Consider the following 16,887-nt stretch of genomic DNA (forward strand, 5'->3'; position numbering starts at 1 on the left):
GTGTGGTATTTATCTCACAGCTTTCCCATAGACAAGAAAAGTGCTATAGAGATTGACAAAACTATTTTTAGATATGTATGGTATGGTAGATACCAACCATTTAAACGAACTATCCTATGTAAAGGTAAGAAAAACGGTGGAATAGGAATACTGAATGTGTACCATAAGTCATTGGCAATCTTATGTGTTACTTTTAGAAAGGAGATAATGCAGAGGGATAGTGTAAATGCACTAGGACATTACTATTGTAAATTACGTGTTAGCTATTTGGTACATATGCCAGAGTATACTGACCTTGATACATATGCCAGAGTATACTGACCTTGCCTTTATTTCACCGCACTTTTATTCATGTGCAATTGATGTTCTCTGGCAGATTTGTAATATTGAAGGTTTTTTAATGAGGAACAGTAAACAAGTGTATGATGTTATACTACCAAATATAGTTCCTAGAGTAGAGGAGGCATATCCACTCATTAGCTGGCAAGTAATATGGGCAAACCTTCATGTTAAATTTATTGCCCCAAAACAACGTGAGCTGTTGTATCGCTATATTCATGAGACCCTTCCTACTAATGATAGGTTGTTGATGTTGGGCATTAAGGACAGCAATAGATGTGACCAATGTACTGAAATTGAAAATAATATGCATATATTTTATTTCTGTAAGCAGAAAGTTGTTCTTGTAAACTGGATTAGAGACACTCTTAAAGCTTTATGAGGACCAAGTATTAGAGTGGAGGTAATGAGGTTTTTAATGTTTCATATTGACATAAAATGCAAGAAAATTAGGAATACAATAATTATGTTACTTTCTGATTACATTTTTTGTGTGTGGATAGGCAGGCAGGAAGGTTACTCAGTAGACAAAATATTGAAGTTCTTGCGAGGCAGGATCAAGTATAACATTTGGAGTTTAAGGCTCATGCTCGGTGATGATATGGACAATTTGTTTACTGAGAATTATATAAAATATATATAAATGTAATAATTTCCCCTGTATTTTAATGTAAATTTATTTTCCAATTTTTGTAAATCGTTTATAGGTAAATAAGTATAACATTCAATTTTTTTTTTTTTAAAGATCTTGTTCTGTACTACTGAAACACTTGTTCACTAAGAATTGTAATGTATAATTGCCTTGTAACACTTATGTATATGTAATTTATATTGTATTTTTTTTAAATAAAGCGAAAAAAAAATTAAATATAATGGATTATATATATATGTAATTTAACTTGGTATACTGGACCGTAAATATTTGTGAATTTATACTGGTTTATGTACATCAGTAATTTATATTAATGTGTTGGTCTATGAACCACTAATTTTTAATGAACTGATTTATCCGGTTCTAAGTCGACCAAAAAGGATGTGCGGAAATCTGGCTCCAAAATAAGGATAATAAATATAATATATAATTCAAAGGACCATTTTTATGAAAATAAAATAAATTAGAGAACCAGTGCACATGGATCTCTTATATAAAGCGTAACTAAAATCTATTAATGTACAATAATGAATTATAGTTTACTGTAAACTATAGAGCTAAATCCCTCCACACACTTTGGGGGAGGATTAATTTGTAAAGAGAAATTAATGCCCTTTAAATAATAAAATAATGAGATGTTAATACATATAAATTCATAAATCACATTTATGAATAATAAACAGGCATATGATATTAATAAATCAATGAATACTACTAAAGGCTATCTACAAAGAAATTATAGAAAGCTTAGCTGTTGGTAAGAATAATAGCATGCGCCTCGTAAACTCGTAAAACTCGTCACCGTAAACTTGTTTCAGCAGGCTACTCTGGGAACATGTGACAGTTGTGGAAGTTATCGTCTCTCTTACGCTTGTACTCCAGCTGAAAGACAATTCACATGTAAAATCTATTTGAGAATATATAGTTCCTCACGTATTCATAAAAATTAATGTGGGGAGGGAGGGGGAATGAAACTTACGGGTATGTTTTAAAGGGTACGCGTCATGACAACAAACCATCCTATCTTATTAAATGTGGCCACAAAAAATACTGTAGGACAAACTGGTTTACCAGGCACAGTGTCTGTGAGATAATGAAGCGGTTGTGTCTTGATGGCGTTTGTAGATGCACGGATAGCTCGATATTAAAACGATGATACGACCAGCTTGAGACACTCTCCCTGATCGTGGTGTCGCTTGCCAAGTTTCCCTCCTCTCGGGTGGCTCGCGCATGCGCAGTCTTTTTTTTTTTTTTTTTTTTTTTTTTTTTTTGAGATATATACAAGAGTTGTTACATTCTTGTACAGCCACTAGTACGCGTAGGTCCCTGGAATACGATCCCCTGCCGCGAAGAATCGTTTTTTCATCCAAGTACACATTTTACTGTTGAGTTAAACAGAGGCTACAGTTATGGAATTGCGCCCAGTAAATCCTCCCCGGCCAGGATACGAACCTATGACATAGCGCTCGCGGAACGCCAGGCGAGTGTCTTACCACTACACCACGTCATGCTGAGACGCGCTAAATATTTCCTATGATATGTTTAACTTCCCAAATTAATGGAGCTAAGGTTTATCAGAAATTAAAGAGATTGAATTTGTCTAACTTGACAACATTTAAATTCTTGTTTCTTAATAATTAAATGAACGTTGTTCAATAGTGAAGAGTGCTGGATAGAAATTCAGTCATATGTGAATGCGCTGGAGTAACGGTTCGTAACTGTATGAATTATTACCAGCAAATAAACTATATTGCTTAATTGCATATACATATATTAGCAGATTTAAAGCACTGAATATATATGGGACAATAAAATTATTAAATTTTGATTCTCATTAAAGAATGTGAAAATAAGGAGAACTTAATACAATTCTCGTGAACGTAAATAATTTTCCTTTAGTCGTGTGGGCTGATGCAACACCCGACTAGAATTTCTGGGAAAATGAGGCGTTAGTTAAATGATGTTAATTTGACTACTCTGCTGGTTAGTAGTGTTAGTAAAATATAATAACTAGTACAAGAATTGTTTCTTAAGGTACTAGGTGTTAGTAAATAAGTGTTGGAAATTTCCAACACCATTAATCAGATCCATCAACCACCAACCATAACAATCACTGCCACCAACAATAACCATAACCCACCATTGCCAACAGTCACAAACTACTACCACTAACACCAACCAAAACCCACCACCACTAGGGATTCTCCATTAAGTGAAAATAATGAAGAAACTATTCTGAACCCACCTTTATTATGCTCCTGTTTTATTTCTACTAATTTAGAAATATATTTTTTATATATTTCTACATTTTAATTACCATCAGTCACGAAAGCGACATTTATACAACATTTAAGGTTACCAAAAGGTGTCAAATTTGGATTAACCAACGTTGTGCAGTAAGTTGTGGCACCCTATTTACGACTCCATGCAATAACATTTCTATTAAGTTGTTAAATTGTTAAATTTCTGGTTGTATACTGGGAAAAACTGTAGTGGATGAGGCTTTATCCTCGTTGATTGATTCGATGAAAGGATTTAACCTGGCTTGAGATTTATTCTCAAATAATTCATCCTCCCAGATCTTGCCTGAATATCATCCACTTTATTTGAAGTACTGGCTGCTTTCTCTGAGGCAAGTTTATTGAATAAGTGATCAAACCTGGCTCGTGTTTCATCTTAATACTGGGCTAGGTCAGACATGAATTGTTTCATGCCTTACCGTTTTATTTTGTTGTCGTGGAGCTGGGTTTGGTAAGATTTGCTTTAAGAATATTTGGTTAGAAAAATTGATCCAGTTGGAATTGGATCTGTAATAGTGGGGATTTTCAACTAACGATAATTAATTAGAAGCTCATGTAACAACTTTTCACATTGACTGAGTTTTCTTGTCAGTTGACGTTTACATGCTGCTAAAGCACTTTTTGCTTTCTCAGGAATAGCCATAGTGACTGTTTAGTTGGATTTTGCAGAGCCTATAGTATTATTGCTAATGTTACTAGGGTACTTGCTTATAATCCTGAGAAAGTACAAATGATCGTAGCCTACAGTCAGATTTCTATCACTAGGGTAAAATCCTACATCCTTGGAGGTTAGCTCAAAATATTAAATTGGATATATATATATATATATACAAGATACACTGATAGTCTGACAAGCGAGCTAAACATCTGGTACCTGGATGATGGCACTCTAGCTGGAACTCCGGAAACCATTTTGGGGGATATAAGGAAAATCCAGGAGCAGGGAGCAGCCTTAGGCCTCATTCTCAATGCATCCAAATGTGAAATAATCTCCCGCAACCCAGACATCACTGGGCAAATACAAAATGCTCTTCCAGACATTCTCGTTGTCGAGCCACCGGACTGCACTCTCCTGGGTGCCCCCATTGGCCCACGAGCAATCGAGGAGGTCCTGGCTGCAAAAATCACTGACCTAAAGAGAATGCAGGACAGGATTGACAAGATCGATGCCCATGATGCTCTCTTTCTCCTTACAAGATGCCTGTCTCTCCCTAAGTTGACCTACTTTCTGAGATGTTCTCCATCCTACAGCAGCCCTAAGTTAAATGTGTATGACACCCTTCTGAGGTCCATGCTGGTGAAAGTCCTGAACCTGCCATTGGACGACTGTCAGTGGGAGCAAGCAACCCTTCCTGTAAGACTCGGCGGCCTTGGTGTCCGCACAGCCTCCCAAATTGCTCTACCAGCCTTCCTTTCCTCCTCTCATGCATCGCACGACCTCGTCAGAGATATTTTACCTGCAACCCTGAGAGATTCAGCAGGAATACACGATCCTGCTTTCACTGAATGTTCAAATCAGTGGAATGTTCTTGCAGCCCCAGCAACCATTATAGAGCCAACAAAACAACACAAACAGTCCAGCTGGGACCACCCTCTAGTGGAAAAAGTAGCTGATGCCATGCTAAGCGTCGCAACATCAGACAAGGAGAAAGCCCGCCTCAGAGCAGTGCGTGCCCCCCATGCAGGAGATTTCCTCCTGGCAGTACCCATGTCTGCAATGGGCACGCGCCTAGATCCAGAATCCCTTCGTGTAGCAGTGGCCCTCCGCCTTGGTGCCCCAATTCACACTGAATACAAGTGTATTTGCAACAGGGTGGAAGCAGACCAATACGGACTGCATGGGTTGCATTGCGGAAGCACAAAGGGCTGGCATGCAAGACACAACGAGGTCAATGACATCATCAAGAGAAGCCTCGTCTCAGCTGGGTGCCCAGCGGAGAGAGAACCTCGCCTCCTAGGGGTCCAAAACCCGGATTTCCCAGCACTTCGCCCTGATGGCATCACCATATACTCATGGAAGGAGGGTAGACAGTTGGTGTGGGACTACACATGTGTATCCACCCTGGCTGACACCTATGTACACTTCGGAGCTGATCAAGCAGGTGGGGCGGCCAACCACAGGGAAACAGCAAAATCACTCAAGTACAGGCGACTGGAAGGTCAATACCTCTTTGTTCCCATAGCGTCTGAGACGCATGGCCCCTGGGGCAAGAGTGCCTTGGGATTTCTCAAGGAATTGGGGTCCAAGCTCATTGACGTCACCAGAGACCCAAGGGCTTCCAGTTTTTTATTTCAGCGTCTCAGTGTGGCGATCCAGAAGGGAAATGCTTGCTGCGTCCTCGGTTCCTGTCCAGAAGCGGAGGAGCTTCAAGAGATCCATAACCTTTAGGCATTTGTCTTGTATGTTTTGTAACCTTTAAATACACAATAAAGGAAAAAAAAAAAAAAAAGGGAAGGGGGTGGTAGGAGAAAAGCACACAGAAACTGTATTGGAGGGGACCCACATTCCCTCCAATGCGTTATGTGTGGTTTCCTCCGAGGCTATGGGTCCCCCTTCTTCCAGCCAGAGGTGGTACTCCCTTCCCTATATTTATTATATATATATATATATATATATATATATATATATATATATATATATATATATATATATATATATATATATATATATACATATATATATATATATATATATATACATAAATATATATATATATATATATATATATATATATATATACATAAATATATATATATATACATAAATATATATATATATACATAAATATATATGTATATATACATAAATATTATTAAATATGACCGAAAAAGTAAGATTAATAATTCTAACACGAATTTTCTCAATCTTTCGTACATTACGCTTCACTGTTGGAGGTAAATAAAAAATCACTTCTCCAAAATTCATTTTTATTTCTAGTCTGACGCGACACGGGCGCGTTTCGTAAAACTTATTACATTTTCAAAGACTTCACAAATACACAACTGATTAGAACTTACGTCTCTCTGATATTATATCTACAGATATAATATCAGTAGATATAATATCAGAGAGACGTAAGTTCTAATCAGTTGTGTATTTGTGAAGTCTTTGAAAATGTAATAAGTTTTACGAAACGCGCCCGTGTCGCGTCAGACTAGAAATAAAAATGAATTTTGGAGAAGTGATTTTTGATTTACCTCCAACAGTGAAGCGTAATGTACGAAAGATTGAGAAAATTCGTGTTAGAATTATTAATCTTACTTTTTCGGGCATATTTAATAATATATGTCTACAGGAAAGACTGCTACCAAAATATACTAACATAAATATATAAATATATATATATATATATATATATATATATATATATATATATATATATATATATATATATATATATATATACATTGTCAGTTGTCATTGTCCTCGGTTCCTGTCCAGAAGCGGAGGAGCTTCAAGAGATCCATAACCTTTAGGCATTTGTCTTGTATGTTTTGTAACCTTAAAATCCACAAATATATATATATATATATAAAATTTTGTGTATATATATATATATGCAATTGACGATCACAAAACACTGATCATTTTATGCGGAAAATCCACAGAGAAATATGAAATGAGGTGAACGTTTCGGCTTTGTTAAAGCCTTTGTCAACACCAGACTGACTCAGTCTGGTGTTGACAAAGTCTGGTGTCTGGTGTTGACACCAGACTGACTCAGTCTTGAGTCAGTCTGGTGTTGACAAAGGCTTTAACAAAGCCGAAACGTTCACCTCATTTCATATTTCTCTGTGGATTTTCCGCATATATATATATATATATATATATATATATATATATATATATATATATATATATATATATATATATATATATATATATATATATTTTAAGATAAATAGGAAAACCAGGGATATACTGAACATCTTGTTTCAGAATCTTTACTTTAAAATGCATAACGTTTCGAATACTTCTCGTATTCATCATCAGATCTAAAAGAAAAAACAGAAATCACAATCAAATAGCTGGTAAACAAAGAACTCATACTGAATATAATTGTCTATCAAAGAAAGGAAAATGCTTAAAAAACAAAACACTTAAGCGCACTTAAAGTGATCAATACAAATAAAACTTATTAACTGTCACATGTATTAAAACTAATTTAAAATCCATTAAACTACAAGATGAAATTTATAACTACTAAAACAAACCATTCTATTAAACTTACGTGAAGTGAAACTTGATACTTAACACATGGATACTAAACACTATAACAAATATTTATATAATGACTACAAATCTACAAAAAATGTATGTAAAATACAAACAGAATAAACGACACTTATAAAGTACTAACCAAAATCTCATAAAAACTCAAATATTAAATAAAATTAAATACCAAAAAATGTATTATACATCCTAAATAAAAGATTATATTAATGTACAATGTCAAGACTTGAAATGAGTAAGAAAGGGCAAAGACATGGTAAACTAAACAAAAAATTAAACTACCAAAATGAACTAAAAATCAAATTACAGGGCCTACTGTACACTATACAGTGTACAATTGAACAGCTGAAAGGTTGATATTTAACAGAGGCCGCCGCTCCTTTATATATAAGAATTCCATTACTCTCAAATCTGACTGGCCATTCATACAAGTGTCCAGAATTTTAAAATCAGATTCCAGCAGAGAATGATCAAACTCATAACAATGGTTTCTAATCTCCGAAAATGCTGGTTTAGACAATGGTAATCCAGTCCTAAAAGATAATCCCCGGTGCTCAAGTATCCTAGTCTTAAAGTTCCGAATGGAACTCTCGACATATCCAGCATTACAGCTGGAACAATTATACATATATACGACATTTGAGCACAAGGGGGTAGGCACTTTATCTTTAAATTTAAAATAAGAGCCTATGGTATTTGTGTTGACAAAAATAAATCTAAAGTCTACTTGAGGATAACACTGCTGCAACAGACTCCTCAAACGACTCCTTACAGAAAAGCTAATACTGCCATAAAATGGTAATTTAATATATTTAAGATCCCTTTCCACTGTAGTAATCCTACACGATGGGTGAAACTTCTTATTTAAGAAATTCCTTATAAAAGTATAAACCATATGCAAAGGATAACCATTATTTGAAAAAAATTTCACCAGAAAATTAATTTCCTGATCAAAGTTATTCCAATTAGAACATAAAACAAAGGCCCTATTCAGTAGAGTGTTAATTGCATTTTTCTTAAAAATATCAGGAACAAAGGAATTAAAATTTAAACCGAAACCAGTAAAGGTTGGTTTCCTAAAAACATTAGTTTCGAACCCATTAAGGTTATTCACTTATACATCAAGAAACGACAATGAATTATCAACTTCACACTCTGCAGTAAACCGTATATTACTATGTTGTTCATTAAGATACTCTCTAAATTTCTCAATATGACATTGGTCCCTAAACAACAAAAAAGTGTCATCTACATATCTCCTGTACAAGACTGGTTTAAAGGCCGAAGGACAATTATCAAGCCAATTTGTTTCGTGAAAACTCAAAAAAGCATTAGCCAGTGCAGGACCTAAAGGAGACCCCAATGTTACTCCATTAATTTGTTTATAATAAATATTATTAAATATAAAGATGGAGTCTTTAACTGCTATTTCTAACAGTCGTCTGAATATTTTACTACAAAATCCAGACACTAAGTTAGTGTCAGCAAATAATTGACTTACACAGATATCAATGGATTCCAACAGAGGAATATTAGCAAAAAGTGATTCAACATCGAAACTGGCCATTATAGTTGGGAACTCAAAATTTAAAGAGGAAAGTTCTTTTACAAAATCCTGAGAATTTCTCACAGTAAATTCATTATGCGTTAATGGTTCTAATAATGGAACCAGAAACTTAGCCAGTTTATAATTAAAAGTGCCAATCGCTGATAAAATAGGACGAATCGGTATACCTGTTTTATGAACTTTAGGTAACCCATATAAGATGCCAGGCTTAGAGCCAGTTGCAAGTAATTTAGTATAATCAAAAAGAGAGTCTTTCAAACTTCTTAAAACTCTATTCAGTTTATCCTCACATTTTAAAATATACGAGAATGGGTCTATATCAACCAACGTAAATTTAGAGGGGTCTTCTAACAACCTTTCCACCTTATTAACATACTCTAACTTGTCCAAAACTTCTATACCCCTACCTTTATCTGGCCTGGTAATGCAAATACTCCTATCATTCTTTAAGCCATTAATACACTCCAATTTCCTTTTGTCAAAAGAAGGGAATGTAGATTTATATTTACCAAAGTCGTTAAAGACTTCATGTACTAAGGAGGAAACAGTACTCATGATATTGGTCCAACTATAATTTGTACCAGTCCTTAGGGTACAAGTTTTCAATGTGTTGCATAACCGCTCAAAACCTAAAAAATGATTAACAAATTTAGTTTTTTTACACGTCAACCCGAAGTCTAACCCTAGAGAGAGAAGTTCTTTCTCAATGGTAGACAGAACTCTCTTTGAAAAATTGAAAACCACTTCATCAGGGTCCACCGAATTAAATGAAGGTATACCCAAGTTACGATATTTCTTCTCGTGAATAAGTCTACATTTTTCAACCCTTTTATCATTATAGTTTTCATATTTACATTTTAAGGATGCAAAATCAACCCAGGAAACCAAGATCTTGAATTTCTCCAAGTACACGTGCAATTCACTTTTCAACTTATTTTCCCGCTTCTGCTTTTCAGAAATTTCAAAGTCCAACAATCTCAATAACCAAGAATTATATTCACTTGTCAACGCAAATTTGTCGGAATACACTTTAAACCTGAGGAATCTTGGGACCAAACGATGCGCCTTACAGGTTTGTAGAAATTCCAAATCCAAGTGAGCCTTCTTAACTGCGAAATCCACTTTCTCTATTCTTCTGTATAACGTAACTGTAGGTCTTCCATATCGTTTTAATAAAATATTTATGATCGATGTTCCCTTCGGGAATCTTAATTTTAAGATAAATAAGAAAACCAGGGATATACTGAACATCTTGTTTCAGAATCTTTACTTTAAAATGCATAACGTTCCATAAAAGTGCGTTACATAACGTTACATAAAAGTGCGCTAAAGTGTTTTGTTTTTTAAGCATTTTCCTTTCTTTGTTAGGCAATTATATTCAGTATGAGTTCTTTGTTTACCAGCTATTTGATTGTGATTTCTGTTTTTTCTTTTAGATCTGATGATGAATACGAGAAGTATTCGAAACGTTATGCATTTTAAAGTAAAGATTCTGAAATAAGATGTTCAGTATATCCCTGGTTTTCCTATTTATCTTAAAATTAAGATTCCCGAAGGGAACATCGATTATATATATATATATATATATATATATATATATATATATATATATATATATATATATATATATATATATATATATATATATATATATATATATATATATATATATATATATATATATATATATATATATATATATATATATATATATATGTCGCATGTAGATGTAACATGACTGTTACATCTAGAAAGGGCAGCTTCCCATCCTTTTCCATCTCGTAAGTGAAACGCAGCACGGAACTCTGCTCAAATGCCTCCTTCAGCTCCTGCAGATGTCTGACATCAGGTACTGTGGTGTTTGTGTGTTACTGAGGAAGTCTTGGTTGTTGGGTTGATATAAAGTCATTGCTTGGTTACTGACTTTAATACTTAATATGATTACATGACTAGTAGCTACCAAGCTTGGCGGGCGTCCTGTACGCTCTCTGTTTACCTCTCCTGGCGTCTGAGCCGCCGCACATAGAAAACGGATGGTACCATTTTCTGTGAACATGACATCCCTCCTTTTCTTTAAAAAGAATGAATACAGGATGTCTACCATGCTTGTAGCACAAAGCAAAGTTATTGACACAAAGTAAGTTATTAACATATCAAGAGATATTGCATACATTTAACATTAATTAAGCACACAAAGAATTTAAACAACTTAATCTTTTCCACAAAGGATTTCAATGTTAAAAATACATATGCAATGTTAAACAAACATGAAAGAAACTGTACTACAAAGTTACAAAATATTGAATGAGATATCTGCATTATTCAAACAATATTAAATTTAGTTTAGCACAATAAGTAAATACTTTTCATTACATAGGAACACAATTAATCATCAAATCGTGTAGGGCGTTTAACATGACGTTTAGGACGAGAGTCCTTAAATGCAATAACATCCCTTGATGAATTGTTTGTCGGGTTATAACTATTTTTTTCTTTTTCTTTTGCACGACTTTGCACTTCATCATTTTCTACACTAGTTGGAATCACTTTGAAATAAGCCATATTACGTGTTATACTATGATCTCTATTACTAGCTGTTACCATAGTTCCTTTTACACTAATCACTTTATATGGTTTTGTATCATACGGCATATCTAACTTTCCCTCTTTTTTCTTTTTAACGAGAACAGTGTCACCAACCTTTATGAACTGTTCCTTTGCACGTTGATCATGAGCAATTTTCATTTTGCCCTTGGCTAGTGCATCCTTCTGAGCGAGACGTTTATCCGTTACCTCGGCTGGCATGACGGGTAGTGCGATTCTCATAGGACGTCCAAATAAAAGTTCGCCAGGCGACTTGCCCAGTGTTCCATGTGGTGTTGCACGGTAGTTCCTGAGAAAAGCATACATAGCTTGTTTCCAGGATCGTCCTTCGGCATGAGCACAGCGTACCGCTTTCATGAGAGGTTGCATGAATCTCTCAACTTCTCCATTTGCTTGAGGATGTAGTGGCATCACACGGCGGTGTTTGAATCCAATATGCTCAGCAAAGTTGACAAAGTCTTGTCCATTGAATGGCGGTCCATTGTCCGTCTTGACAACTTCAGGAATGCCAAAGTTTGAAAAGATCTTGTCAAGTTTCGGGATGACGGCCTTTGTAGATGTGGAATTGATGATTTCTACTTCTGGATAACGTGAGTGATCATCAATGACTACCATCAAGTACTCTCCAGTTGGTAGCGGTCCGCAGAAGTCCATCGATACTTCCGTCCATGGTGCAGCAGGTAGTGGTGAAGGTTGTAGAGGTGTTGGTCTTGAAGTATCCACTGCAGCTTGGCAAGGGACACAGGCATCATGCATATCCTTTGCTTGACGATCAATGCCAGGAAACCACACCTTTTCTCGTAGCAGCTGTTTCGTCCTAACAAGACCTTGGTGTCCTTGATGTGCAAGCTTCAGAGCACGTTGCTGGAGAACAGCTGGAATCACGATACGAGTACCTCGCAGCACAGTGTCGCGTTGTTGCGTAACACTTAATTCTGTCTGGATGCCTTCAAGTGCTTTGAATGCATCTTGGTCAACTCCTGAGGGTGGGATGCGTGGAAACTTTTTCTTAGTCAATGCATCCACTGTTGCTTGCAGAGTTGGGTCCTCCAGGGTTGCAGTATGGATTTCATCAAGAGTAAGAGCCTTAGGGACTGCATCACAGGTTACAGAGTGTACATATTCCTCGGCAACTTGCTGATGCTTGGTGATGGTGAAACTGTTGGCAGGATGTCGACTGATGTAATCAGCGGGATTGCCTGCACCCGGCTTGTATTTCACCGTAAAGTTGTATGGTTGCAGACGAAGAGCCCATCTCTCAATGCGAGCTGGTGGTTTGGACTTTGGATTATTGAAGATGGTCTCCAACGGTTTGTGGTCAGTGACCATCGTGGTGAAGGGCGCACCAAGCAGATACACATTGAAGTGTTCACAGCCCCATACAAGAGCAAGAGCTTCCTTCTCTGTCTGACTGTATCGTTGCTCAACATCTGTGAGAGAACGGCTGGCGTAGGCAATTACTACTCTGGAATCTGGTTGACCAGGTTTGTGTTGGGCTAAAACAGCACCTAAACCAACAGGACTAGCATCCACCGTTAACTCAGTGTCCATTGATGGATCAAAGTATGCAGCAGTCGCATTCTCTACTAGTGCATCTTTCACAGCATCAAATGCATTTTGCTCGATCTCGCTCCAGTACCATGATGCATTTTTCTTCAGGAGCTCACGTAGAGGCTTTGTAATGGTAGCAAAATCTGGAATGAAGCGAGGACAGTAGTTTGCCATTCCCAGAAAACTATGTACTTCAGTGGACGTTGAAGGAGGTGCAGCATTCTTGATATCTGCAACTTTCTTAGGATCTGGAGACAGACCTTTGTCACTAAGTACATGTCCAAAGAATTCAATTTTATGTTGATTGAACTCACACTTTGCTCGGCTTAGCGTCAAATTCTTTTCTCGTAAGCGTTGCAATGTTGCACGAAGAGCTTTGTCGTGTTCAGCTTGGGTACGGCCATAAACAATGATGTCATCAGACATGTTGTCAGCATTAGGTATGTCTTGCAATACCTGGCTGATGATGTGCTGGAATACCTCGGCAGCACTGTTAATACCAAAACTCAGGCGCTTGTACCTATACAGACCTCGATGTGTCGTAAACGTTGTGATGAAGCGACTCTCATCATCAAGTTCAAGCTGATGATAGCCCTTGTTTAAATCTAACTTGCTGAATATAGTTGCACCATTCAAGCGGTAGATCATATCATCTACAGTCGGTGTAGGATGGCGTTCACGCATTATTGCCTTGTTGGGAACACGCATGTCCACACAAATGCGTATCTCATCTGGATTCTTCGGCTTTGGTGGAGTGACAATTGGGCTTACCCATGGTGTTGGGCCTGTTACTGGTTCAATGATATCTAGTTCTATCAGCCTATCCAGTTCGGCATCGACTTTCTTGCGAGTATGGAATGGTTGTCGGCGATGTGGTTGGGCAACTGGAATTACATCTGGGTTGATATGCAGATGTACTTTGCTATCAGTATAACAACCTATGGATTTAAATCGATCAGAAAATTCAGCAACAATACCATCAACATTGTTTGCAGATTCCACTGCTACAGCATTAGAAAGCTGAAGTAGCCCCAATTTGGTTGAAGTCTTGTAACTGAGTAAAGACTCCTTTGCATTCCTAACAACATGGAATGTAGTAATGAGCATTGCATTCTTTGACTTAATCTCTGCAGTGAAAGTTCCAATCACTGGCAAGGCTACCTTTGAAGCATAGGCAGTGGCTTTGCCATTATAGTTCTCAAGCTTTGGGAACTGTTTTTTAAATTTCTCATAGTGGCACTCAGCAATGGTATCAATGTTTGATCCAGTGTCAATGAGAACCTTGAGACAAATACCAGCAATGTATACACATGTCTCTGGGTTGTTTGGAAGATCATTCCATTCTGTGATTGCTTGTACTCCATAAGTATAATCACATTCACTGTCATCTGAGATTGGTTGTAATGAAATGTTGTCTTGTACATTATTAACATTCTGGATATGAGGTGCAATATTGTGTTTACCACCTCGACCCCTATGACCTGATCCTCGTACAGTGCTTTTATTCATTGACTGTGGTTTCTTTAGTGCAGAACGACACATAGCACCAAAATGACCTAGTTTTCCACACTCATAGCACTTCTTACCTTGAGCAGGACAAACATTATCTTGGTGTGGGTAGTCTCCTCCACAATTGTAACATTTATTGTTGACACCCTCTGTTGTGGGTCGTTGTGACTGCTTGAGTCTTGTTCCTTGACTCCAGGTGTGATGTGGTTCTCGGCTCAATTTACTGTTAGGTTTGGCATGATATCTTCTTTGATTACGATGTCCTCCCTGAACCTTACATACCTCATCGCTGTGAGTAACAGTGGCAGAACCGTTGTTGGCACTGCACTCCATGACACGAGCATCACGTGCAGCATCTTCCATTCGACGAGCCATATCCAGTATCTTGGTAAGAGAACTTTCATCATCAACAAGTTCTAGAGCTCTTCGACGGAGACGTGTAGATGTGCATGTTTCAATTATTTGCTGTTTGATTTCTTTGTCAACATCAGCAAACTCACAATGGGCTGCTAAACCCTGCAGACGTGTGTGGTATTGATCCACAGTTTCATTAGAGAGTTGTTTTGCTCTCCTGAAATGCATAATTTCCATTGCAGTATTTTGCCTTGGTTTGAAATGCTCTGTTAGTTTGGCTTTGGCAGTGTCATAATCTTTGTCACCACCAGTGTCTTTCAGTGTGTCAAAGATGTCACAAACTCTATCACCTGCATAATGAAGTAGAAAGGCACGCTTTCTTTCAGCACTTTTGATGTCAGAAACTATCAACAAATTTTCAAACCTTTTAAGCCATTTGACCCACCTCTGTGACAGGTTTGTCTGGTCACAGTCAGGATCAAATGCAGGAAACTGAGGTATATTTGCCATTTTTACTGAATAAATGTAACTTATCACTTAAATGTTCCTCAGAATATTAAACACTTACTGCACTGAATATGTTAGTCAAGAATTCACTGTAATTACTTTAATTTTGCAAAGCACACAAGCATTTTAATGCAAAAGTTCACAACAGTGCACAATATAGCAGCAACTGACTTCTTACCTAGCCCTTGTGTACATGTGTTGTTCCTACTCACAGCAGCAGCACAGCAGTTGGTACAGCAGCCAGTTCAGTGTGATGAATTTTGTAGCACGAAGCGTTGTTTCGTAACCAAAACATCAGGTTTTGTACACATCAAAGCGTCGTTTCGTACACAACGTCGGCAGATTCCTCAGTACAGTTTCTTCAGCACAGCTTGGGTAGCACACAGCTTGGGTAGCACACAGCATTGGTTAGCACACAGCATCGTTTAGCACACAGCATTGGTTAGCACAGAGCATCGGTTAGCATACAGCATCGGGTATGGCGCTCACAGCTTCTCTTCCTCCTCCAGGCAGCATGCTTCTCCCTTGTGTTTGAAACTGAACAAATACCTGCGTTCACAGTTCATCCTCGTCGCCAATGTGGTGTTTGTGTGTTACTGAGGAAGTCTTGGTTGTTGGGTTGATATAAAGTCATTGCTTGGTTACTGACTTTAATACTTAATATGATTACATGACTAGTAGCTACCAAGCTTGGCGGGCGTCCTGTACGCTCTCTGTTTACCTCTCCTGGCGTCTGAGCCGCCGCACATAGAAAACGGATGGTACCATTTTCTGTGAACATGACAGGTACCTGTGTAAAAATGTCGTCAACATACCTGCAGTATATGGCCGGTTTCAAGTTCATTTCGACTAAGACTAACTTAGTCGAAATGAACTTGAAACCGGCTATATAAACCTGTGTAAAAATGTCGTCAACATACTTGCAATATATGGCCGGTACAAGAGGAGTGCCCAGACAGGTACAAGAGGAGTGTTGTTAACGCTTATGTCGACTGTGCTCTCAGCCACAGCTCAGAATGGAAGCAAGTCGACGAAGAACTCTGTAGGGTAAGGCAGGTCCTAGTCAACAACGGCTTCTCCAATGGTTTCGTCGAAGACATCATAAGAAGGAAATTGAAACGCCATGCAACCTCTGAAGAGACAACCAACACAAAACCTATACCTCCTATTAGACTATTTTACAGGAACTTCTTTTCCACAGCTCATAAAACGGAGGAAAGGGTCCTGAAAGATATTGTTAATAGAAACCTTTTCCCTACAGACAAAAATC

This window comes from Procambarus clarkii, chromosome 78, assembly GCF_040958095.1.
Source record: "Procambarus clarkii isolate CNS0578487 chromosome 78, FALCON_Pclarkii_2.0, whole genome shotgun sequence".
Classification (NCBI taxonomy): Eukaryota; Metazoa; Arthropoda; class Malacostraca; order Decapoda; family Cambaridae; genus Procambarus; species Procambarus clarkii.